Source organism: Neofelis nebulosa, chromosome 3 (genome assembly GCF_028018385.1).
Source record: "Neofelis nebulosa isolate mNeoNeb1 chromosome 3, mNeoNeb1.pri, whole genome shotgun sequence".
NCBI lineage: Eukaryota > Metazoa > Chordata > Mammalia > Carnivora > Felidae > Neofelis > Neofelis nebulosa.
This window is the reverse complement of record NC_080784.1, coordinates 55842638-55868446: the sequence shown is the minus strand read 5'-3', so window position 1 is coordinate 55868446 and position 25809 is coordinate 55842638. Positions and strand designations below refer to the sequence as shown.

At 37.5% G+C, this 25809-nt stretch overlaps 1 long non-coding RNA gene across 1 annotated transcript in view; it reads right to left on the bottom strand.

The window, feature by feature from the left end:
* The window catches only part of LOC131506100 (uncharacterized), a 57365-nt gene that overhangs the window by 7827 nt on the left and 23729 nt on the right, over window positions 1-25809 (bottom strand). Inside the window, exon 2 of the long non-coding RNA XR_009258731.1 lies at window positions 1029-1132. This is a non-coding gene — a long non-coding RNA (uncharacterized LOC131506100). The remainder of the gene's footprint in view (window positions 1-1028; window positions 1133-25809) is intronic.

The window sequence follows — 25809 nt, the reverse complement described above, 5'->3', positions numbered from 1 at the left end:
GCATTGTCACAACTGTTTCCTTTTGCCATAACAGATACTTATTTTAGTTTTTATTTTGATCGTATAAACTCAATGCCAAAAGCAGATTCGAAGTCGATGTATATCATTAGAATAGGAGTAATAAAAAAACCATGTCATAAAAATTTCAAGTGAAGTATTGTAAACCAAAGACTTTTGACAGCCACCATTCATTGAGCACCTACGTTAGATGTTTTCCCTCAAAGTGGCATCACTGAGTTCTCTGAAAGAAAACGTACATTTTGTGTTTCTGTTTTAATGATAAGCTAAAAAATTAACATATGTATATACTGGATTGTGTATATGACCATGTTATATCTGAGTATGGCCACTCAAGTTCAGTTCTCATGTTTGCCCATGTGTTTACAATCCCATTGATAATTATAGAAAATTATTTATTTAATAATTATAATCATCAAGTAGACAGCAAAATTGACAGGTAAAACCCTAACAAATAAACAAAAATGCCCTATATTGAGGCATTAGGTACCATATCTGGGCCACGAATAGACATATTGGGCAGATCCTGTTTGCCCAGTTTGCAACAATTATTGGAAGTAAATGTATAGTGGTGAATGAAGAGTACAATATGTGTCTGTCTACAATCCAGAAATAATTGGTTTAAACATCCACTTAATGTTGATTTCAATCACACTCAATTTTACTCTAACTTAAAGTAAGCAATAGACTTTTACAAAATTATCAAGAAGTACCTTGTTAATTTTGAGCCTGCACGTTTCATTTTATGGTTGTTTTTGTAAGTGACAAGTAGGGTAACCATCATCTTGTACATGAAATCATGCTTGTAGAACCGGCCTTTTTAAAGGTAATGGTAAGAGTATGTTCTCAACAATGGGAACACATAAGCAAACACAACCTACTGATCAAATCTTATGTAAGCTATTTGCTATATGTAAATTCTTCAGGATTAGCCAATTTCTTATTTAGTAAGTTCTGTTTTGTCCCCTAATATTTTAAGCTTTCCAATTCTTTTTTCACTTAAAACTCACCTCCTAATGTGCTCAATTCTCTAAGAACAGGTTTACATCGTACGTTTGTTTATGGCACAATATGTCACTGCAGCCTTTTGTTGCTCGTCACACCTATACCCGTACTAAAAGATACAATAAAGTAATCAGCAAATATACAACCTCGTATCAACTAAAAGCACTTTGCAGAAGGGGAGAGACTCCGAGGCAACAGATTTCCTATGGCAGTACTTTCCTAAGTGTACTAAGGTAATTAGCCTCAATAGGAGATAATTTTGGTTCACAGGGGTTGCTGTTGTTTTAAGTCTTTCTGGGAAATTTGGATTTTCCATTGATAGCAGTTTTAACATGTCACACTGGAGCCAGAGTGAATTAAAGTGAAGAGCTACACAGTCTAAACAAACATTCCTTCCCATTATCAGAAGCCTGACAACATAATAGCATAAACTATAGTCATGTGGTCACATTCACAAGTAATACAAGAATAATTAAAAATCAAAGAAATACTACATTTCCTAAACCAGACTTGAGCTGGGGTAAGCATGTTTAAAATTACCACTTTCCTCCCACTCCCTTAAGTTTTCTATTACGTTTTAAAATAAAACAATATATATGGCGATGTTTACTTGAATCATTCTCATGGTTAGTCTACCTTGATGTTTTGTAAAATTAAGGCAGACCATGGTAATATGGCAATACAATTTCAGGTATTTATATCTTGAAAATACTTTTGATTTGCATTCTTAATTTTTTTAAATATAATTTTTTTATTTTACCAGAGGTGTACAATTATGCAAACAAATTTAAAGCTGTAATTCCACTACATTTTACATTTCCCCCAAAGATGTTAGTAAAATTTGGCTTTATTTACTATGAAGACCCTTTAAACATGTAATGGGTAATGTAGTTAACATGTTGAAAATGAAATATTTTTCTATCTAATTTCCCTTGTTTTTATAAATAAGAGATGTAACAAATAACTCACAAAAATGGAAAGAATTATACTTCAGTGGTCTCCAAAGTAAACATACTTTGTCAATAATTTTGGTATTCTAATATTACTTTATTACTTTTAGATGAGAGTGATACAGATAATAAAAATTTATTAGAACACTTTTGGCCACAGAATGTGTTATAAAACAGAAATGATTTTTTTGTTGTTGTTTAACAACAACAAACAAAAACAAAAAATTAACAAAAAACAATTTTTGTTTTTGTTTGTTGTTGTTAATGTTGTATTTGTTATATTAAAAAAAAAACTTTTTTAGGCTTAGACTCTGCATGTGTGTATCTGATGGGAGATGAACTCACCTAAACATGCTTGGAGCTTAATGACCACACAACCTGCGCTTTCTAAGACCCTCATTTTCCAGTATTCTGTTTTCATAAGTATACTGAGATTTCCCAAGCCTAATTATTTTTATTCAGAAAACAAAACAGATCAATTACCATGATATTAAAGCACCTCCAAATGAGGCTTTGTTGTTTCTTCTGTAGCAATTCTCTAAGGAGAGGTCTGGAAAACAACTCCCTATACACTCAACTTTATTCTGGTTTGGTGTCTTGGAAAAACAACTGAATATTGTTCTGAATTCAGGGATTGGGGTCAAGTGATAAGTGAACAGGAAATACCAAGCCGCACCAAAATGTAGGATGGGTAGGAATTCAATTCAACTTGTTTTTTAGGTACCTACTGTTTACTAAAAATTATACTAGGTACTCTATGGGACGATATAATTAGAAATGTCCAGCTCTATTCACAGAGAACATATAAACAGTGGGGAGATAAAATATAAGAAAGCAATTACGGGGCGCCTGGGTGGCGCAGTCGGTTAAGCGTCCGACTTCAGCCAGGTCACGATCTCGCGGTCCGTGAGTTCGAGCCCCGCGTCAGGCTCTGGGCTGATGGCTCGGAGCCTGGAGCCTGTTTCCGATTCTGTGTCTCCCTCTCTCTCTGCCCCTCCCCCGTTCATGCTCTGTCTCTCTCTGTCCCAAAAATAAATAAAAAATGTTGAAAAAAAAAAATTAAAAAAAAAAAAAAAAAAAAAAAAAAGAAAGCAATTACTACGTAAGGCCTATTGTAAAATGTTAAAAGAAAAGAAAAAGTGCTGGGGAAACAACAAAAAGACACAAGTTCTGTAAAATATCCCCAGTTCAGTATTTCCAACCCCAGCCATATATGAGAAGCACTTAGGAAGATCTAGGTAAGTACTTTCTTTGACCTACTGAATTTCTTGGGGCAAGGTGTAGGGGTAGAAACTGGAATGCATATTAAAAAAAATTTTATCCTAATAATCTTGAAGCACAATCGTGTTTAGAAACATTAATCCATACTATCCAGGTATAGGAAAATTATGGAATTTTATGTAATGCTATCTTTAGCCCTCCTAATTATTTTCTAACTGGGGCTCATTCACAAGGAACAGACTCTTTTTTTTTTTTTTTTTTTTTTTTTTTTAACATTTTTTATTTATTTTTGGGACAGAGAGAGACAGAGCATGAACGGGGGAGGGGCAGAGAGAGAGGGAGACACAGAATCGGAAACAGGCTCCAGGCTCCGAGCCATCGGCCCAGAGCCTGACGCGGGGCTCGAACTCACGGACTGCGAGATCGTGACCTGGCTGAAGTCGGACGCTTAACCGACTGCGCCACCCAGGCGCCCCGGAACAGACTCTTTCAAATTAACTTCTATTTGCCAAATTCAAAACATCTCCGTGCAGTCCCACCCATCTCCAGTCTCTTCATTCACTCAGACAACCTTTTATAATTTCATACAAATATTGATATATGCTTCCATTTTTTACTGGGCTCTTTAGTTATTCGTCCATGCTTTTATTTTGAATACACTACAATAAGGTCATTGCGAAAATTGTTCTTATAGTTAAAATGTATATATAGAGAGATATATACATTTATATATATACACATTTTGGAAGACGTTAGAAAACTACTCTTCACAAGCATGAAGTTTCTTTTCTTCCATTACAATACTTGTCAAAGTGCAAAATTTACTCAATTTTTTTAAATTGCTTAGAATATCATATTTCTGCTAAACTGAGTAAACTTTTATAAGTATTAATAAAGCAAGAAAGCAAAGTTTCCAGGAAAGTGTAAGTAGAAAGTATTTTTTCATTATTACATGCATATGGCCAAAGCCCAATACCAGTTCATGGAACATGACAATATATCATACTAGGGTCATTAGACAAATAGGTATGAAAGGATAGGAAATGTTTGTGACGGCACCACTGAGTTCAGCCAGCTGGATTTGGAGTAAGATAGAGAGACTTTAAGAGCTCCCTGTGGGAAATAATAAATGTATCTCCTTCTTGGGTTAAAAACAACAACATCAACAACAAAAATCCCATGAAGCATACGGATGGGGGAAGGGAAGAACAGAGTGAAATTCTGGCACTGTGTTCTTTCCATTGCCATTGCACTGAGGCTATTCAATTCTTCCTGGCTAAAAGGACACGAGTTTCATCATACCATGCTTCCAGACCATGCAGATTTCTGATCCAAAACAACTCTATTTCCAGCCCATGACACAATGAAAAATGCCTCTGGGTCAAGGCTCAGGGAAGCAGTGCCCAAGATGGAATGGGTATCACATTTTGTAAAAGCTCTCTAGCAAAAAAGATGTCAGTAGAAAGTTGGAGCATTAAAATAGTTCAAATGGTACACGGAGAGTTGCTGTAATAGACAGTATAGTTTTCAGTTTCTGATCGTCACCCCGGCAGTCATGACATTAATAACCCAGTAAACAATAATCTTAGGCTCATCTAATTTTATTTTAGCCGTTACGCTTTAATCTAAGTATTGTGTACACAGGAAAAATTAGGCTACTTTATGTATGCGCTGACTTTGTGTTTATTAAGGTATTTATGTATTTATGTGTTTCTGTATGTATTTATTTGCTTTAATCCATCATGGGAAATTTTTCCACAAAATGATGGCCAGCTCAGGAAAATTATTTACGGACTTACTAATTATTCAACCAACAAGTATTTACTGAACAGTGGTCACGTCTCACGTCCACAGGCTAAAGGAGCAGCCTCAGTGGTGGTCTTGGACTTTGAGAGAACTTTATTCAGTGGAAGAATGCAAAGCATGTACCTGAAACAATCGATAGACGTAAAAGGAGGTGATTCTAAAGCGCTCAAAAACATTTTCCTTAGCTGCCCCTGTGTTGCCTCTTGATATCCAGCCTTGACTTTGTTATTAATTGGGTGGGGCCAGTTATAGAGAAGACAAAGATGGGAAATGTAGCAAACAGCAATATCACTTCTTTGGATTAGACCAAAACTATTCAAAATTTTACTAAAAAAAAAAAAAAACAACCCTTTAAATTCAGTTATACAAAAGTAAGATCATCTGGTCATTTAAAATCAGCTTGTACACAAAAAAAGAGAGATGCAGGATGCCATTTGCATATGTTTGACAAATATTTATACTTTAAGATCACTACAATCATAAAGGCATTCTAGCAGAATGATTCATATGAAGTGGGTTAAGTAATAAAACCACTGCCATTAAAACTTGAATGAGTTTCTCTCTAGAAATTCCTATTGTGGGGAGTAATTTTAATCTGACACTCTGCCCATTAAATGACTTCCATTAAACCGTGAACCCCTTGAGAAAAAAAGAATATCTCTTTTTAGTTTTGTACAGTACTTAGTGCACTTAGAGAGTTTAGTTTTTTAAAATGCATGAGTTAGTCTAGTGAAAAATTATTTTTAAAAGGCATGCTTAACAGATGTCTTCAATGCACCATGTGGCCAAATTATATTTTTGATCTTCTTGCCCAAACTGTTCTTCCTTCCCATAGTTACCTACATCTCAGTAAATGGCAATCTGTTTCTACCTGAGCTAAGTCTAAGTCTTCGTGGTTATTGCTGATTCTTTTCATTCTCCCACATTCACCTAAGTCTTCATGGTTATTGTTGACTCTTTTCATTCTCCCACATTCACGGCTGATCCATCCACAAATCCTATGAACTCCTACTGGGGCAGAGGCTGAGCTGTTCTAGTAAGGAGACCACGAAATAGAGGCTTAAGACCCCCAAAGTTAGTTCTTTGTTGGATAAGAGTTCAATAAAGTAGCCAAGGTCTCCCAGGCAGTGGCAGATCTGCCTTCCTCAACACAGCCTAAGGTGCTCCAGTCATTGCCATTCTAAGCACCTTCTGAGGTGCTTCATTTCCAGAAGGAATGAAGGAAAAAGGAGAAGCCAATGCAAGGCAGCCATCTTTAGGAAGATGGCTAGGAGCTGACATAGCATTTCCACTTAACATCCCGTTGGTGAGTGGGGCGCCTGGGTGGCTCAGTCGGTTAAGAATCAGACTTCAGCTCAGGTCGTGATCTCACCGTTCATGAGCTTGAGCCCCACATCAGGCTCTCTGCTGTCAGCACAGATCCTGATTCAGATTCCCTGTCCCACCACCTGCCTCCGCCTGGGCCTCCCCCGCTCACGCATGTATATGCTCTCTCTCTCTCTCTCTCTCTCTCTCTCTCTCTCAAAAATAAATAAACATTTAAAAAAAATAAAACAAACAAGAAACATCCCATTGGCGAGAAACTAGTCCTATGGACACTGCGCAGCAAGCTTGGAAATCTAGGTTCTAGCTGGGCATTCTTATGCCCAGGAAGGAGAGAATAGATCTAGGAGGACAGCCAGGGTTCTCTGCCATGAGTTTAGATTTTCAAAATAGATTCAGTCTCCAGTTACTTCTCACGTCCTCTGCTGACCCCTCCTGCGCCGCTGGAAGTCCCCATCTTCCATCACCTGTAACTGTTGTTACTGTTTCTGCTCTGCTTTCCCTAAATCCACTCACATCTCGGCCAAGGATGGTGTTAAAACTCATGGGAGCAGGGTATTTTTCTGCTCTTCACCCCGCAATAACTTCCCACCTCATTTGGAGTAAAAGCACGTGGGTTGGGTCTGCTATTTCTTGAGTTCAGCTCCTACTTGTACATGGGCCACCTGGCTCTAAACACGGCCTGCATGCTCGCACCTCCGGGCACTTGTGATTCCTCAGTCTAGCACTTTCTTCCTCCAGCTCTCCCCAAGGCTCACCCCTCACCTTTATGTTGCCTCAAATGGCCCCATCCTGGCAATGCCTTGCTGGGCCACCCTGTACAAAACTGCATCTTCTCCTTCACTTTCGCACCCCTTATCCTCCTTTCCTGTTTTATTTTTCTCCTCAGAACCTTGTAGCATATTACGCATTTTACTTAATGCTGTTTGTTGTCCTTCCAATTTCAGAACGTAAGCTCCAGGACAGTAGATGTTTTTGTCTGTTTTGTTCTCTGTACCTTGTATAGTGCCTGGGCTCATAGCAAATGCTCAGTTAATACTTTTGAGGGAATCAGAGGCAAAATAAATGTGTAAACTCAGGCATCTGACTTCCCATTTAAAACACCACCTTGTAAATACTTAACAGAATATAAGGAATCAATCTTATACTAATTAACATTGTGAGGCTCTACGACTAGGGACTATATACTGAATAAGCTATGGAAGGAAACAGAGACCTGAAACTGGGAGATTTTATGTTTACTGCTGTTCTGAGCCTAACCTGTTTTTGAAATAAACAACTAATTTTCTCCCTATTTGCCTCAATTTTCTTGGCTCAGTAGAGCATAAATACCTACTTCAGATTTATAGGGATTTGGAAACTTAAATATGTGAAAAAGGCAATGTAATATCTCAAAAGTATCTGCATATAATTATCTTAAAGTTTATAACCTTTATTCACATAAAAGAGTAGCAAACAATTTGCTAATTTCAAAGAGTATACCTGTGTAATTTGTACAGCAAATTACAGTACAGTACAAATTACAGTACAGTAAAAATACAGCAGAGTATTTTTCTACTTTGTGTCTATCTCTCAGTTTGTAGTGAACCCCAAAGATGCCTTGAATATGTTTAATAAAATAATCATAGTAATGGTAATTAATAACTTCTGTACGCAACTTGATTATTTTTATGTGTTCTGTTAAATCCTTATAAAAGCCCTATGAGGGAGATACTTACAGAGACACGCAGGATATGATTATAGCTGACTTTAACAATTAAAATAATAATAAAATAAATATAATTTGCCAACCTAAAATACTCCAATCTTGACACGAAAGCACAATTAACAATAAGGTGTAAATAGAAAATAATTACATTTTTCTGAGATGAGTATTTCCTTACATGAGATACTCCACTTTTCCACAATCTGTTATTTTCTTAAGCTTAACGAATAAAGAATGTCCGAATAGAGGTAAAATGTAAAAAGCAATAGCTGTTAGAATAATTTCCTCTTTTACACTGTGATAAAGATGCAATGTGGCAAAGGTCACTAACTCAAAACTAAACTAATTTCCAACTAACTCAAATTGCCCTTGTTTTCTTTCTTAAATTAGAAAAAAAAAAAAAAGGAACACGAATTTGTCTGCATGTTAACTACACAAAGCCTCACAAACAAGGTTTGTTTGTATGTAATTTATAAGGGTGACAAACTTAGGAAAAGAAGCCAGTCAGGAATTAAATGACAGCCTTTGGAATGAATGATCAGGGAAACAGCCCAGATTCCCGCTAATTTAGTTTCAGGAGATGATAATAATGCTTTTTATCTCAAACTTGGCTTAAGTTGGGGGGAAAAATATTTCCCCCAGGAAATTTTAGCCCAGCTGAAGCAATTGATGTTTACTGACTGCATCCAGTATCCTCAAGTTTCCTTGCTGAATGCATGCTCGCTCATTCACGCGCATTCGAATGGTTATTCAGAATTGAATCAACAACTTTGACAGAGTTAATATCTCTGCTGGCCTTTCACAACATACCCTTGTTACTCCAGAGGATGGACAAGAACCAGGATAGCCACACCCAGTTTCCCAGCTACTGCGAATGAGACCATCAGAAACAGTGTTTTGAGTATCAACTGTTTTCAGACACCACAGAGAGAGCCCATTTATTAATTTATTTAATATGACTTATTATATTTTAAAAAATATCTTTTAAGAATGACATCTCAAGCCTCCTCTACTTTTAGGGACAAGCCTGGATACACTCACAAAACGTGTTATTTCTGCGGAATTCTCAACACTGGCGGCCATGATAAAATTCTTGACAGCATTACTCTTAACACAAACAACAGATAGCTTTAATTAACTGAAATAAAAATGTAAAAGCTTTCTGGATGTTAAAAAATAATTTAATGGCTCTTTGAAAATCTCAGATAATTTTGATATTGATTATGCAAGGTTTAGTATCACCATTATGTTGATTAAGTTTTACAATGGTGGCTAAGATAAGTATAGAAAAAAAAAAAAATTCCAGAGTGTTCTTGGGTTTAAAGGGTCACTTCCTTGATAGATTGGAGCTGTGTCAAATCTACTTTAAAATGAGATGGTACATATAAAAATACTTTGAAAAGTTAAAAGCATCGTATAAATGCAAGGCCTTTCATAGACTGAGACCTTATTTTGGAAGCACTTAACTCTAATTACAAATGCTGATAAATGAAAAAACTAGGGCACCAAAATGCTTTCATTGCCTTTTTTCCCCAGTGCAAGTGCATTGGCTGATGAGGAGAAATCTAAGTCATGCATTAACATGGCAAGACCATTTAAATTCCAAACACGTAACAAGTATTCAAATCTGAGTTCTCCTCTGAGCTAAGCCCCAAATGAATGCTCCCCACCCCCCACGCACACTTTTGGCCTTGTATAGATACAAGTTTGTTTCAAAATTTATTTTTAAACTATGGTAGTCTAATGAACATAAGTATAAAGATTATTTGTCTTTCAAAAATGATTCACTCTTCCAAAGCTACTTTGAAAACCAACAATCTTCTCCTGACTTATTGGTGTCCTCAAAGGGCAAGGATGGTTTCATTTACTTCTTTATTTTATAGTAAAAATGATGTCTAAAGAGTTACTCTCTGTAGTATATTAAGAATCAATGTCATACAGAAATTTGTGTCTGTCCTTTGGTTGTGCTATGCAAAGCTGTGAGATAGCACTATCTCCCTCTACTGGCTAAATTAGCATCCAGTTTCTGAGTTCCGGTGACCTAAAGCCTCACTGATACCCCCTCCCCCAAACAAGGAAGAAAAAGCTACTCTGGCTGTGTGTTAGGCTTCCAGAAGCAGCCCTGTGCCAAACAAGCCTGGGAATTTTCTTTCCACCTTAAAAGAAGGAGGAGGACAAGAAGGAGGAGCAGGAGGAGGGGAAGAAGGAGAAGGAGAAGAAGGAGAGGAAGAGGAAGAGGAAGAGGGAGGAGGAGGAGAGAAAAGTGATTACCACGGATAAAGACTCCTTGATGAAAGAAAAGGAAGCATTTCCTTAAAAAAATTTTTTTTAAGTACCAGGACAATTCTTGAAGATTAAGTACAGATACAGTCAATGCTGTGTCTGCAGAGTGTGACTTTTCACAGGATCAGTAAAAAAGAAGCCACTTGTAAAATACAGTCACATCATATCTCATGGCTGAGAATGTGTGGACATTAAAAAAAAAAAAAAAAAAAAAATATATATATATATATATATATATATATATATATATATATATATATATTCGATATCTACCTTCTTGGTAAATGGCTCATTAGGGCACTACTACTAGAAGTCAGGGAAGGCAGAACCTGACTTTAGGTATTTTAAGTGGCATTTCATGTTTTCTTTCAGTTCAGAGGGTTAAACAGGTAAGTGGTTTCACATGTCGGTCCTTCCTAAAAATTGAGGACAAAAATGATGAGCTAGACGCTTTTTCAGGGGTGGAAAAAAACCCGAGTTCGAATACGCGATCTCTGGAGACACAGCCCCGCGGTAAGTGGAACCTTCTGCCGACCGGGGCCCTGCGAGTCAGCAGCTGGGTTCTGTCACCCTGACTGGGGCGGCCTTGTTAGTGTAGCATGACCTCTGGAGCACTCGCACAGATAATACCGGCACCTCTCTCCGCTCTAATCTCCTCCCCGTCTGAGCAATTCAGCAGGAGATAGGGGCATTAAGGCCATATTATTCCAAACAACATTTAGCTGAATGGTAGCTGAAGATTGTGACAGCCAAAGACAAATTCTCCCAGTCAAATACTTTCCTTCCCAGAAAAGTTTCCTGTTTTAGTACTTTTGCGACACAAGAATGTCATTAAAATGGAACCCAAATGGAAATCCCACACCATCCTTAGCTGAACCTAGGGAAGCTTCGATTACAGACAGAAATTTCTGGAAACCTCTTGTGCTACCAGGGGCTATGATGAACACCACTGAATGTCCGGATAAAGACTCATTCATTCATATATTTGCATACTTTGTTGGTGTTATGCTCTATCTCTAGATATGTGCCGATAGCCTTTTTGTGCATTGCATATTTAAATACTTGGTGGCCTGCAGCCATTCTTCCTCAGATGAGACACTGTTAGGAGCACATAACCTGGGTCGAAACTCTAAATATGAGTGGTAAAAGTGCTGCTTTTCATGTTAGTGGTACAACCCGTGTGTTTTCTCACAGTCCAAGTGGGCAAAAGTAAAAGCTTTTAAGTTCTTATACCTAATTTTTTTGTTTGTTTCTTTTACTTTTTTTTTTAAATGTTTATTTTTGAGAGAGAGAGAGAAAGAGAGAGGCAGAGAGCGTGAGCAGGGGAAGGGCAGAGAGAGAGAGAGGGAGACAGAGAATCTGAAGCAGGTTCCATGCTGTCAGCACAAAGCCTGATGCAGGGCTCGAATCCACGAGCCATGAGATCAGACCTGAGCCAAAGTCGGACACTCAACCGTCTGAGTCACCCAGGCACCCCTCTTATAGCTAATTTTTAGGGCTATAATTGTACCCTAACATTGGAGCTAAACAAATCAATATTTAATGTAGAGGAGAATTAAGAACGCTCCCTGCAGCTGCTTTTTCTATTTCTGTTGTTTCTCCTTTCAAAATATACAGCAATAGGGTTTTGCTGTGATGTTCTAATAATCCAATTTGGGTTTTAAATTTGGGCAATAGGACTTATGGGAAAAAATAAACTATCTCTCCGGTAATCTGCAATGCCTGGTGTTCTGAAATAAGATCAGATAATGATCAGAGATGATTCTTTCCTGTGACAGGGCACTGTGTTTTGGGAAAGGCTGATTATTCTTTTAGTTTTGTCTGTGCAAAATACAACCCGGCTAGTATGCTAAAATTTGCTTGAATGCTAGAGCCAGGGTCCTTCACACCTTTGAGGCTCACAATAGTTATTAATTGTGAATGATGCTAATTATTTAAAGAATCTCCTTTCAGAAATGCCTGCATATTACAGAAGAGGTTACTATACCAACAAAGAGCTTTTTCTGTATCATTCTTTTAAACAGCATCATTCTTATAGCCAGGATTGTTCAATAATAAGGAGTAGATTTCCTAGACTGAATAGCATATTATATATCATTGGAATTCATGCTCATTCTGAGAAAAAAATATATTTCCCACATGTCATCTGAAACGGATTTGTTTGACCTTATCCTGTTGGTCAAAGAAAGTAAGCTCACTAGTGTGTGTGCGTGCGTGCGTGTGTGTGTGTGTGTGTATGAAAGGCAGGGCAGTAGAGGTGGTCATTCACTCTTGTACACTATAGTAATTCATTTGTTGACTGTGCCCTACACATCTTAAAAAGTTATGAAACATGGTCAATTAATCCATTCTCGCTGGAATGATTTGCTCAGTTTATTAATGACTATATCTTTATGTCCTTTTTGTCACAAAAAAGGGAGACATTCTCACTGTTTCATCCTAATTAGAAGTGTATCATTTTACATTTGGAATTGGTCATTTTCAAGTTAATCTCTTTATTTTACTGAGCCAGAAACCGAATCAAAGAAGTTAAATGATTTCTTTAAGTTCACCTAACTGGTTATCATGGGAGTTCATGATACATCCAGGTCTGCTGAGTGAGTCTGCCTTTCCTACCTCAAACTCCTATGCTTGCTAATTTTAAGCTGTTTGTTGTAAGTCATCAGATAAATGGGGAGATAGAAACAGAACATCATTCTATAGTTAAAACGTATCCAAAGAAAATTACAAAATGAGCCAGATTTTTAAAAACAAGCGGGGTGCCTGGGTGGCGCAGTCGGTTAAGCATCCGACTTCAGCCAGGTCACGATCTCGCGGTCCGTGAGTTCGAGCCCCGCGTCAGGCTCTGGGCTGATGGCTCGGAGCCTGGAACCTGTTTCCGATTCTGTGTCTCCCTCTCTCTCTGCCCCTCCCCCGGTCATGCTCTGTCTCTCTCTGTCCCAAAAATAAATAAAAAACGTTGGGGAAAAAAATTAAAAAAAAAAACAACAACAAGCAAATCAAGCAATCTGTGTGGGGCACTGAGCTATATTGATCACTGGAATGAATCATAAAATGATGCCAGGAAACTAGGGTTTCTGCAGAACGCTTCGTACATAACTCATAAACAGTAACAGGGTCCTACTCTTGGTAAAAATAAAAACATTCTTTGCCCATACGAACTTCTCTGAGTATTTTATTTTGGCTGTGATTCACAGTTGTCAGGGAGTGCCAGGGGCAGTGTGCTGAAATCCAGAAACAAGTAATACAAGGCTCTACTGAAAGCTGACTTATGACATTATTGAAAGAATCAGTTAAATTTTAAGTTGCTTAATATAATTCCTGAGAAACTGTCTATTTCAGAACACTGAAAATGAAAATTGAAGAATGAAAATGCAGGTGAATGAGAAGGTTTTACACACATGAAAGCCGTGGAAAAACAAACATTTATGTTATTTAGAACTAAACGTTGTAATTATATCTATGCAAGGCATGGCTTCCTGTAGTGAGTAATGAAGAAACTTAAAAGATAATTTCCAGAATAGTAAAATGTTATATTTTTATTGGCTAGGAAAACTTTATGTATGATAGAAACAGCAACACATAGCAAAACATGCTTAGAAATAAATTCAACAAGAAATATTCTAATCCTAGAGAAAACCATAAAATACTATTGGAAACAAAATATTCTTTTTTTAATTTTTTAATGTTTATTTATTTTTAAGAAAGACAGAGACAGAGCATGAGTGGGGCAGAGGCAAAGAGAGAGGGAGACACAGAATCTAAGGCAGGCTCCAGGCTCTGAGCTGTCAGCACAGAACTGAACACAGAGCCCGAACTCATGAAACCGTGAGATCATGACCTGAGCTCAATCAGACGCTCAACTGACATCCCTGAAAGCAAAATATTCTTTTTTAAAAATATTTTTAATGTTTATTTATTTTTGAGAGAAACAGAGACAGAATGCGAGTGGGTTAGGGGCAGAGAGAGAGGGAGACACAGAATCCAAAACAGGCTCCAGGCTCTGAGCTGTCAGCACAGAGCCCGAAGTGGGGCTTGAACTCACGAGCCACGAGATCATGACCTGAGCCAAAGTCAGCCGCTCAACTGACTGAGCCACCCAGGCACCCCTAAAGCAAAATATTCTTAAAGATATGAAATACATTCCTTGTTCTAGGACTGTACATCTCAATATTAAGATGCCCATTCTTTATTGATTTATAAATTTGATGTGATCCTAATAAAAATACCAATGGCCTTTTTTTTTTTAAACAAAGCTAGATAGATTTGTATTTAGGTTAATGTGAAATAATAAATATGGAAGATTAGCTAGATACACTGAAGAGAAGAGGAAGGCCTACAAGATAATAGAACATATTACAAAGCACCTGTAACTGAAACAGTATGATATTAATGTGTGAACAGATAACCAATAGAATAGATAGAAAATCCAGAAATAATCTTGCTATACACAGAAATCCAATGTATGATAAAGGTGGCTCTCTAATCACTGAGGCAAAGTTTGTGGTTTTTTTAAATAAATGTATTGGAACAACTGCATAGCCATTTGGAGAAAAATAAAATTAGATCCAATTTCTTGCATCATAGGCAAGACTAATCCCCAATCAATAAGAGAACTCCAAGTTCTCTTGGAGAACATACAGCACTAGATGAACAAGTAGGTAAATTCTTCTCTAACCTGAGTAAGAAGGATTTCTAATTATGAATAAAAGTCCAGATGCAATAGAAAGGAATGTTAAGTTGTACTACATAAATTTTAAAAAATTATACAGCAAAAAAACAAAAACTGAAAAAAACAAGACAAAGAAAAAAATCCAAACATCATGAACAACACTTGAAAAACAAACGATGAGCTGGAAAAAATATTTGCAAAAATATCACAGAGAAGGTTAATTTTCCTGGTATACAAAGAAATTATAAAATATGAGGAATCCAATAGAAGAAAAAATCCAACAACATGAACAGATGAGTCACAACAAGAGATATAAAAATTACCTTTAAACATATAAAAAGATATCTACCTTCATTTGAGTTAGAGAAATTCAAACTAAATTACAGAGAAATACTATTTCCCAGCCATTAGGGTGGCAAAAACAAAAAACAAAGCTTGACAAAACACTCTTATGATGATGTTGAGAAACCGACATTTTCATACATTGTTGGTAGGAATGCAAAATGGCACAATTCTTCTAGAATGAAATTTGCCAACATCTAACAAAACTATTCATTTAATATTCTAGGAGTTTACCAAAAAGATATACCCTAGCTATATGAAGAATAAAAAACAACGTATATACACACACATATATATGCAAGATTATTCACTACAGCAATTGTAATTACAAAAATATTATAAATTATCTAAATGTCTAAGTATAGGAGATGGTTTAATTAACCATATTACAAACATTCAATGCAGCATTATGCAGTTGTTTAAAAATCTTTACATAAAAAAAACACACACAGAAAGGGTAAACCAGCAAAAAAAAAAAAAAAATGAACCTGATTATCTATAAGGTGTGGAGGAAAATGAGAGGGACCACAGAAAGAAGTGACACTTCTCTAAGTTTTTATAAATCTTGACTCTCCGAAAGCATGTTAATGTTGTTAGTAATCGAAGAATAAAATTAAATCAGCAAGGATGAGAAGGGAGTTTCTAATATTAAAGCAAATGGAAGTAAATAAGCTAGCTAGAATGTATTTCAAATGAGTAAATAATCACACTGAAGGAAGGAAGAGAACTAATCTAAGGGAGGTCTCCTGCTTATAGTAGAATATCAAGTGTTACCTGGTAAATATGGAGCTGATAATAGAACTGGAAAATCATTATTTTGCAGCCAACATAGTAAAGGGTAGCTCGGGGAAAAAAAAAAATCATTCATGGCAGCTAAATCAAGACGGGGAATTTGATGAGAAGCAGGGCATTTGTGTGGACTTGAAAGTCTGTCCCGCAGTTTGCTGTTACTTGCAAGGAAAAAAGTAATACCCATAACAGTGGAGAAACCAAAAAACACCCTGACGGGGTGATCAAAGTTAACAGCACCAGGAAGAGGCAGGTGGACATGATGCTCTGAGAAGGGCTATAACTTCTTCTGTGTAATATTTCAGGGAAGGCTACATATTCATAACTTCAGTCTAATCATGAAGACATTGTAGACAAATAAAAAATGAGAAGCAGTCTATGGTGCGCCTGGGTGGCTCAGTCAATTAATCATCCAACTCTTGATTTTGGCTCAGGACATGATCTCACAGTCTGTGAGATCGAGCCCCACGTTGGGATCTGCCCTGACAGAGCAGAGCCTGCTTGGGATTCTCTCTCTCCCTCTCTCTGCCCCTCCCTGCTCTTTCTCCCTCAAAATAAATAAATAAAGTAAAAAAAAAAAAAAAAAAAAAGGAGCATTCTATTTTTTAAAATGCGAGCCTGTTCTTCAAAAATGTCAATGTCATTAAAGGCAAAGAGAAGCTGAGGAAATCTTCCAGATGAAAAGAAGTTAAAGAAATGTGATGACTAATGTCATACAAGATCCTAGAGTGGGTCCTGTACTGAAGGAAAAATGATGCTAGATAGGACATTATTAGGTCAACTAATAGATTTGGAATACAAAAGAGGGATTCGACAAAATTCAAATGGGTTAAAGTCGATAAATGTATGTGGTTATATAAATAAATATTCTTATTCCTAAGAACTATATCCTGAGGCATTCTGTATATGATTCTCTTTCTTGTGATTTTTCTTTCGGTTTGTTATTATTTCCAACTTAAAAATTAAAAAAAAATAGCTTTAGACATAATATCTCATTTTGAATATAAAGACATGAACATTTTAATTCACATAAAATTAACTTATTATCCGCCCCCGCTCCCCTCCCGCCCCCCCCCCCCCTGCCCCCGCCCCCGCCCCGAGCAAATGTTGAACAAACGAATATGTAGCAAATGTTAGTTTGCGGGCTGGCAAGTGTAGCCTGCCTGGAGTCCATATTCATGACTTTTGAAGTAAGCTAAGTCTCTCTCGATATCGTTTGCATCTCTTGAAAATTAGACCCCAAAACCAACAGAAATGAACTTCTGGACTGATTCTGAGCCCTAAGAAAAACCTGCATGAGTATCATAAAGAAAAGGTTAAAATCCCTGTAAAAAGCAAGAAAGTCACCTTGGAGCCTTTGATAGCCAGTAAGTGAAAACATACAGCGAGTTAGACCTGGTAGTTACAGTTTTAGGAGATCAGAGTCCAAAAAACTTCAGAGAAAAAAAAAAAAAGATTTGACCCCAAAGCATGAATTCCCGGAGGAGAATCCGAAATGTTTGAGAAGCTATGTAAGACTTCACAAATGCAATTTTTGCTGATGAAGAATAAAAAGAGAGACACAAATAAGAGAAGACTATAATGTGCAGTCCTTTATGACCTCAAAAAATTAATATAAGCATAAAGGTAAAGAGAAAAAAAAGACAACTGGGTGCTAGGAAAGGATGGGTGAACTAGGGTGGTGAGGACATGTAGAAATAATGTCAGGAAGAGACCTGATGAAGTGAGGCTTGCTCACCTCTCCCCCCACAATGCTAAAGTTGTTCTGGGCAGTGATACTGAAGCAAAAAATAAAGGAATAAAGGACACTTGCTTCAGCCTGACTGGTCATGGATTAGACATTGCCTGAGCTGAATTTTACAAGAAAAGTTTAAGAAATAAGAGTCAAGAGGGCTTTCTATTAAAGGGATTGCTACAAGGCATGCCACAAAAGTGCGTAGTTAAGAAGTATAAAGACTGTTGGAAGGTTCAGAGGACGAGGTCAGAACATGACAGACAGAGCCAGGTTACTCCTAATGCACCACATTATGCATTTCAGGCTTTGTCTTACAACTGTGGCAGATGGGGACCACTGAAAGTTTCCAATATTAAGCCCTTATAATTATGTAGTTCATCCAAACACCATTGTAGCTACATCCCACAAACTTTGATGTGTTACATTTCCATTATCATTTTGTTCAAAATATTTTTTGATTGGCTTTGTGATATTTTTATTGACTCAATGAATTATCTAGAAGTGTGTCAGTTTATAAAAGATTGTGGGTCTTTCTAGGTGTTATTTTATTATTCTTTCCTTTTATAAATTTTTTAAAATGTTTGTTTTTGAGAGAGAGAGAGAAAGAGAAAGAGAGAGAGACAGAGTGCAAGGAGGAGAGGGGCAGAGAGAAAGGGAGACATAATCCAAAGCAGGCTCCAGGCCCTGAGATGTCAGCACAGAGCCTGACACGGGGCTCAAACTCACAAACCGTGAGATCATAACCTGAGTTGAAGTCAGACGCTTAACCCACTGAGCTACCCAGGCACCCCTATTCCTCTCTAACTTAATTTCTCTGAGGTCAGAGAACATTCTCTGCAAATTTCTATCTCTTAAAATCAATTTGAGAACTATTTTGTTGCCCAGGATGTGATCTAATTTGGTGAATGTTCCATGTTCATTTGAAAAAAAAAAAATGTAGTCTTTAGTTATTAAGCATAACGTTCTCTCACCGTCAACTTGGTTAAGGTAGTTGACAGGGTCATTTTGATCTGTATCTTTACCAATTTTTTATACAGTTTTTCAATCAACTACTAAGAGGATCTTAGAATTTCCAATTATAATTGTGGATTTGACTACTTCTCCCTTCATTCCTGTGAGTTTCTGCTTCATATATTTTGAAACTCTGTTGCATAATTGTAATATCTTTGTAATGTGTTGATCCTTTAATCATTGTGAAATGTCTCCTTTCGTGACTAGTAATCTCGTCTTGAAGTCTGAAAGAACAGCAAACTCACAGATTCACCTGGTGCAGTTTGTCCTCCCGAGCAAGATTCCTCCCTTATTTCTGCCTGCTATTTCCCAAGCCCCCCACACATGCGCAGTTGCAGTTACCCAGGGATTTGGAGAGTTTATGTTTAGATTCTGTGAGCCATCCCTTACTTCTAGGAATTCTCTCCTAAATCTCCAGCTGTTTTGACAACCTTGAACTGTGTCTTGCTTGCCAGCTAGGTACTAGAACATGGCCCACAGGCCATAATTAAGACTTTAGATATTATTCTAAATGTGATGGGATGCATTGGAGATTTTGAATGAGGGATGTGATACGATGTGAATTTTATGGCAATATTACTCTAACTGCTGTAGGGAAAATATGTCATAGAGAAGCAAGAAGGAAATTTGGGAGACAGGGTAGGGAGTGATTGCAGTAGTCCAGACATGTAGGCTAAGCTTCACTGTCTACTGGCTATCTGCAGAAATAAACACACACTCTGGGAAATTGAAAGTATCATTTTTCACAAAGAATCAATCCTTATAACTGTCTACATTTCAGGGTGTGTTAGGGCCCGATTCAGTATATGTTGGCTTGTGAATAGTAAGCAAATGAATAGATCTTTTGAGAGAGAAAGGAACAGCTGACATCATCATATTTCACTTAACAAATAGTAACTGAGGGACGACCAAGTGACAGGCAGGCTCTAATTTAAGGAAAAGGGACAAATTAACAAACCTCTAGCTTCAGAGAGGTAATAACCTAGAAGGGTGGATGATAATAAAGAAATAAGCTAATAGGGGCGTCTGTGTGGCTCAGTCAGTCAAGCAGCCGACTTTGGTTCAGGTCATGATCTCATGGTTCATCATTTGGAGCCCCACATCGGGCTCTGTGCTGACGGCTCAGAGCCTGGAGCCTGCTTTGGATTCTGTGTCTCCCTCTCTCTCTGCCCCTCCCTCTCCCTCTCCCTCCCTCTCTCTCTGTCTCAAAAATAAATAAACATTAAAAAAAATTAAAAGAAATAAACTAACAGACATTGATTTTGGCAGGTAGCACTACATGTTTGAATGGTGACCTAAATGAAGGGAAAGAGGGAGCCATATACCAATCCAGCAACAGCAATGTCAAGATGGAAGAGAACTATGTCCAAGGCCTGCAAAGAGGTCAGTGTGCTGGAATTTAGAAAGATGATGTCTGAGACACAGCCAGGGCCAGGTAATGTCAGGCCTTGTGTGCCACAGTAAGGATCTTGGATTTTATTCAAAGTATGGCCCGTAGTTATTGGAGCAGGAACTGATTTATATTTTCAAAGTATCACAAACTGTTTGTTCCAACAATCCTCCTTGACCAATTTGTTTTGGAGAACAGTTTCCAAGACTATCTTCCAATACTGGTCTCCTTTGTTATAGATTATCTTTCTAAGGATGTTTGAAAGGAGAAGAGGCTTGGATGATAGAGATAGCGCCTTCCTCCAGAGCACATATTCCCTAAGCACGGATTCCTCCCTCTGACACAACCCGAAGCCTGAATCACCTGGCCCTCTTTGAGTCACCCTGTGGGACTTGGGGCTTGGAAACTAAGAGCAATATTGATTTTTTGGCTACTGCTATTGCTGTGAGTAATAAAGTCCTTTGTCTCCAAGTCAGAGAATCGTGTATTTTTTTCAACATCCGTGAAACTGTGGCAAAGTGACTTACTATCTTGTGAATTTCCTTCACAAGTTTTGATGGTTCGGGCAATGAGGGTGGCATGCTGACAGACATATCACTCGTGGAAAAGAAAGAATGAGAGCCTCTCAGGCCAACTAGCAGGAATGGAGGGGAGTCTGTGGGAATCGGTAGCGAACATGACCTAATTGTGTGGCCAACGTAGCAATAAATGGTGTCCTCTTCTTCATGGCTTGGTAGTGAGGATGAACTGGAAAGGCAGCCTTAGGTCAATTACAAGGAAGGAGGTTTAAAGACATAATCCAAGTGTTTCCCTGCTTGTCGTTAACCCCTGCTCCATGAGGGGTGACGGGAGAGGAAGATGTCCTCTCTGATCCTGCAGTCAGCTTCAGGTCTGCCCTCGTGTAAAAATTGGTACTGGGTTTCATCTCGGGTAGTTTCCACCCATCAGGAGACAACAGTGACAGTGATACTCACTTAAATTTAGTGTGAAAGGAGGAAAATCCTCAACCAGTAGAGAAGGAAACCAGGCAAATCTTAGAATATTGGCTGGTTCCGGAGGGCGACAAGGGATGGTGGGATGTAATACCCAGGGAAGAATGACAACAGCTTGGCCATCTTACAGCTCGACCCCTTTGCATTCTACCATGTCAACCTTACATCCCTCAGAAAGGACAGTAAAAGATCTCAAAGGGTTTTGTTTGTTTGTTTGTTTGTTTTTCATTGAGTCCTACCTGCTATAAAAGAGCTTTGGCCTCCTGGGTCAAATTTCCTGGAGAAACCAAACTCCAGCAGGAAGCTGGAGATGAGGCACCAACTAATATCTGGGTTCACTGTAGCTATGATTTTTTTTCAGTAAGACATCAATGGAACACCTATTGAAATATAACTTTATGGTAAACCCTTCAAAATAAAGTATTTGTAAAATATACCGCTAGATAACTGGATGAATCTCTAAGTAAGAGATTCCTATTAATCAGACCATGAGGCCCCCATTCCTTCCTTTTCATAAAAGTCATGTCTTTGTCACAATCTCATCTGCATTGCCAAAACCAGGATTGTGCTGACTCATTTCTTAGAGATCCTAAGTAATAGGCCTAAGTGATAGGATCCTAAGTAATAGGCCAGTCAAATGTTGGGGGCATCTAACAGAATTATGATGCCGGTTTTGAAAGACTTGATCCAGAATCTTCTTTAATGCAGAAAATTTTCTAGCAAGGCCAGTTGTCTTTTGAAGCTAATCCTAGTTTACGATAATGCAACCGTATCGTCTTATATTTTTCAGTACACTATGGTAAGATATACAGAGGAAATACAGTGTTTGTCCTTGATTTCTTCCCATCTTACCCCCACGGAGGTAATACAGCTGTTTGGCTAATTGTTAATATAAGAGAAGATGTTTGATTTGATGCTGGAGTTTGGAGCCTTTTGGATCCTTGATACGAAACAGGTAAAAATACTTCCGGTCAGTAGCTGTGCACCACTGTGTGCAGAGTGGTCCGTAACGAGACGGTTGTCTGCCACTTTGGTAAAGCCTAGTGTGACAACAACTAACCCAATGAATTCCTGAGAATCTCCACCTACTTCAAGCAATTCTTAATAAATATTATTTCTGATGTCTTGCCTACTTGTTTTACAGAGTCCAGGGAAGAACTTTCTAACGCTAATGATGCCAGCTTCTTCTCTTCCATATTAACTGAGCTGTTATACTCTTGTAAAATTGGGAGGGCAATCATTCTCTAGGATTGAAATTTGGGGGGAATTTCCATAGCCCATTGGCTCCCTTTCTGCTGTCCTCTTGGTAAGAAACTGATTTATAGCCTACATTCTCCCACCTGCTAACCCTACATTACCATGCTGCCCTCCAGGCAAAACTAAATGGGTCTAGAAGAAAGGAATAACTAGGACATTCACCATAGGCCTGGTGAGTACCGATATTAATCAGGAAATGAAAAGTTAGTAAACATTTCAGAATAATCCACAGTTTTAAGGCTAGAAATGAAGTTGAAATTATTAGAACAGATAGATCTCACTGAAATAGGAAAAAAAAATATAGCAGAAATATAGTGAAGGAAACAGGAAAGCACTAAAAATAATTCATTGCTACCTGAAGAGAAAATTATACAAAAGAAAAAGGGAAGTCTTAAAAGTAACAAAGAAAAGTTTATTAGCAAAAATTATGATGTGTTTAATTGAAAACTCCAATCAAGGCAGTGAAAATGGAATAAATACTGATGAAAAAACTCACTAATACTATAGTAAATGAGTAATAGTAAATGAGTAAATAGTAAAATTATTCTAAAACATAGAGTAAACAGACAATGAGTGGTAATTTGGAAATTAAAAAAATGATAAACTTAATAGAAGTTAGATCCAGGAGACCAAATGACCCACTAATAAAGCTGGCAAAAACAGATAAAGAAATGGATGAGGAAGAGAGACAATTAAAGAAAGAATAAGAGGGGTGCCTGGGTGGCTCAGCCAGTTAAGTGTCCAACTTCAGCTCAAGTCATGATCTCAGGGTTCATGAGTTCAAGCCCCGCATCCGGCTCTGTGCTGACAGCTCAGAGCCTGGAGCCTGCTTTGGATTCTGTGTCTCCCTCTCTCTCTGCTCCTCCCCCACTCATGCTCTGTCTCTCTCTCTCTCTTTCAAAAATAAATAAACATTAAAATATTAAAGAAATAATAAGAAAATATATCTCTGAGTTGAGTCAGACTAAGGGTCCTGATTGTCAGCCCAGGTTAACAAAAAAGACCTTCTATATAACATGGAAAACTCTCTAAACTGAAAGGACAAAGAACAGATCTCACAAGCTTCCAAATGGAGAAGAGTTTACCAATAACAAAAATAGGAAGAGATTTTCCCTCTGCAACTCAGAAAGGAAGCTGCAACAGAGTAAATAATATTTATAGTTTTCTAAAGCAAAAAGATAAAATCCTATAGGCAGCCAGGATGTAACTCAGGGGTGAGGGAGAGAATTTAAAACTTATCTCACAGAATTTGAGTAATTAAGGAGACAAAGAATATGTAAGCCCACGTAAAGAATTTAGAGAATATAAATTGATATATGGGCTGGCTACAGAATAAAAACTGAGAATAGTAATTTTTTTTTCTTATATCCCTGGAGTATTTTTAAAGTTTGCTATGTCCTTGGTCACAGAGAAAAATCTTAATACTGTTCCAACAGTGCATTATTTCATGACAAATTTGAACTAAAATAAAATAAAACTAAAAATTAAAATTTTTAGTCATTTCAAGATTTGTAAAAATAAGGATATTGCATGTAGGATATGGCTCAAGAGTATATTCATGGCTTTAAAAGATTTCCCTGTTAAATGAGAAAGATTGAAAACAAATGGAATAGCCATTCAATTTAAGAAAGAGGAAAGATACAGGAGCTGGAAATTAATAAAGATAAAGACAGAAATTACTAATTTAGGAAACAATAGTAATAGTTAACATTTACAGAGCATTTGCCATATACCAATTACTGAATAAGTGCTTTGTAAGCATTGTCTTATTTAATCTTCATAATAACTCTAAGAGATCATTTTCATCATGAAAAAACAACAGTTGTGGATCTTTATGAGGCAAATAATTTCATCAGACTCCATAAAGAAAAAAAGACTTACAAATGCTATAGATGCCTTTTAAAGAACTCTTTCAGCCTTTGATGAGTTTAGAAAATAAAAGGCCAACAACTGCCCACAAAACCACACCGAACAAAAAACCAAGCTCGGAGAATTTGCACAATAAGATAAAGTGGAATACACGTATATTTAGTTTCGCATTTATATTTTTCTCATACAAATACGGAATATGTTTAGAGTTAATAAATACAACCCATCATATTCAGATCCCAGTGCAAATGAACTCTGAAAAGCTAAATCTTGTACAGGTCACTGTCTAGAATTCAATATATCAGGGAACTAATAAGTATTTACAACTAGAGGGGTGCCTGAGTGGCTCAGTCAGTTAGGGCACCCGACTCTTGGTTTCGGCTCAGGTCGTGATCTCAGTTTGTGAGATTGAGCCCCGCGTGGGGCTCTGTGTTGAGCATAGAACCTGCTTGGGATTCTCTCTCTCCCTCTCTTTCTCATGCACGCTCATGCATGCTCATGGTCTCTCTCAAAAGCAAATAAAATAAACTTAAAAAAAAAAGTATTTACAAGGACAAAAATCTTGGGATTTGAAGATTATATCCTCATCTAAAATTACATATGTTAAGAAAATAACAAATAAGCCTTTTTTTTTTCAAAACTTATGGGATGAAGCCAAATCTGTAAATAAACACATATTAACAGCCTGAAATATTTTGAATATTAAACAAGAAAGAATGGAAATAAATAAACTAATTATTCATTTCAAGAAGTACTAATAAGTAAAAAGTAAGGAAAACTGACAAGGAAGGACTTCTGAAAACAAAGTAAAACAATTATTTTAAAATAGACAAGAAGACCTGCTAAGGCTTTTTGACCTTACTTTTTCTTTTTTCTATTCTAACTCATTCTAAGTCAAGTCAAGTTTCTATCATAACAGTGCTTATTTTTCAGTATTGGTTCTACTCTGAACTGTTTCTAACATTGGTTTTTATGGAGTTTCTTTATGTTCTTTCCCAGTCTCATTCAGCTACCTTTTCAGGTGTGTCTGCCTTCCATCTCAGTGCTTTTTTCTTATCATCCCCAATGGGTGCTGTCCTGGGCCCAACATTCTTTCCCATGAATTGCCTATGTCTTCAGGGGGTTGCCTTGGGGGCTGGCTGGGTTGTACCAGACCTCAGGTGGGAAAAATCAGTGTGTTCTCCCTTGAGAACCGGAGACAACTAGGGAAGGAAACACAAGTTAAGCTGTCTCTGGGTATGTGGGCCTGTAAGAGACGCTTCTGGTAACTTTCACTGCCACGTAGCCTGGTCTGTGGTGAGAGAATAAAGGATGTAGAATGAGGCAGGTGCACAGGGTGGAGTAGAATCAAGAGAGAAAAGAAGCCTCCGCAGTGCTCAAATAGGTCATTCTGGTTGCTGAGTTTCATCCCAGCTTGGTGTCAATGAGCTGTGTCCCAGCA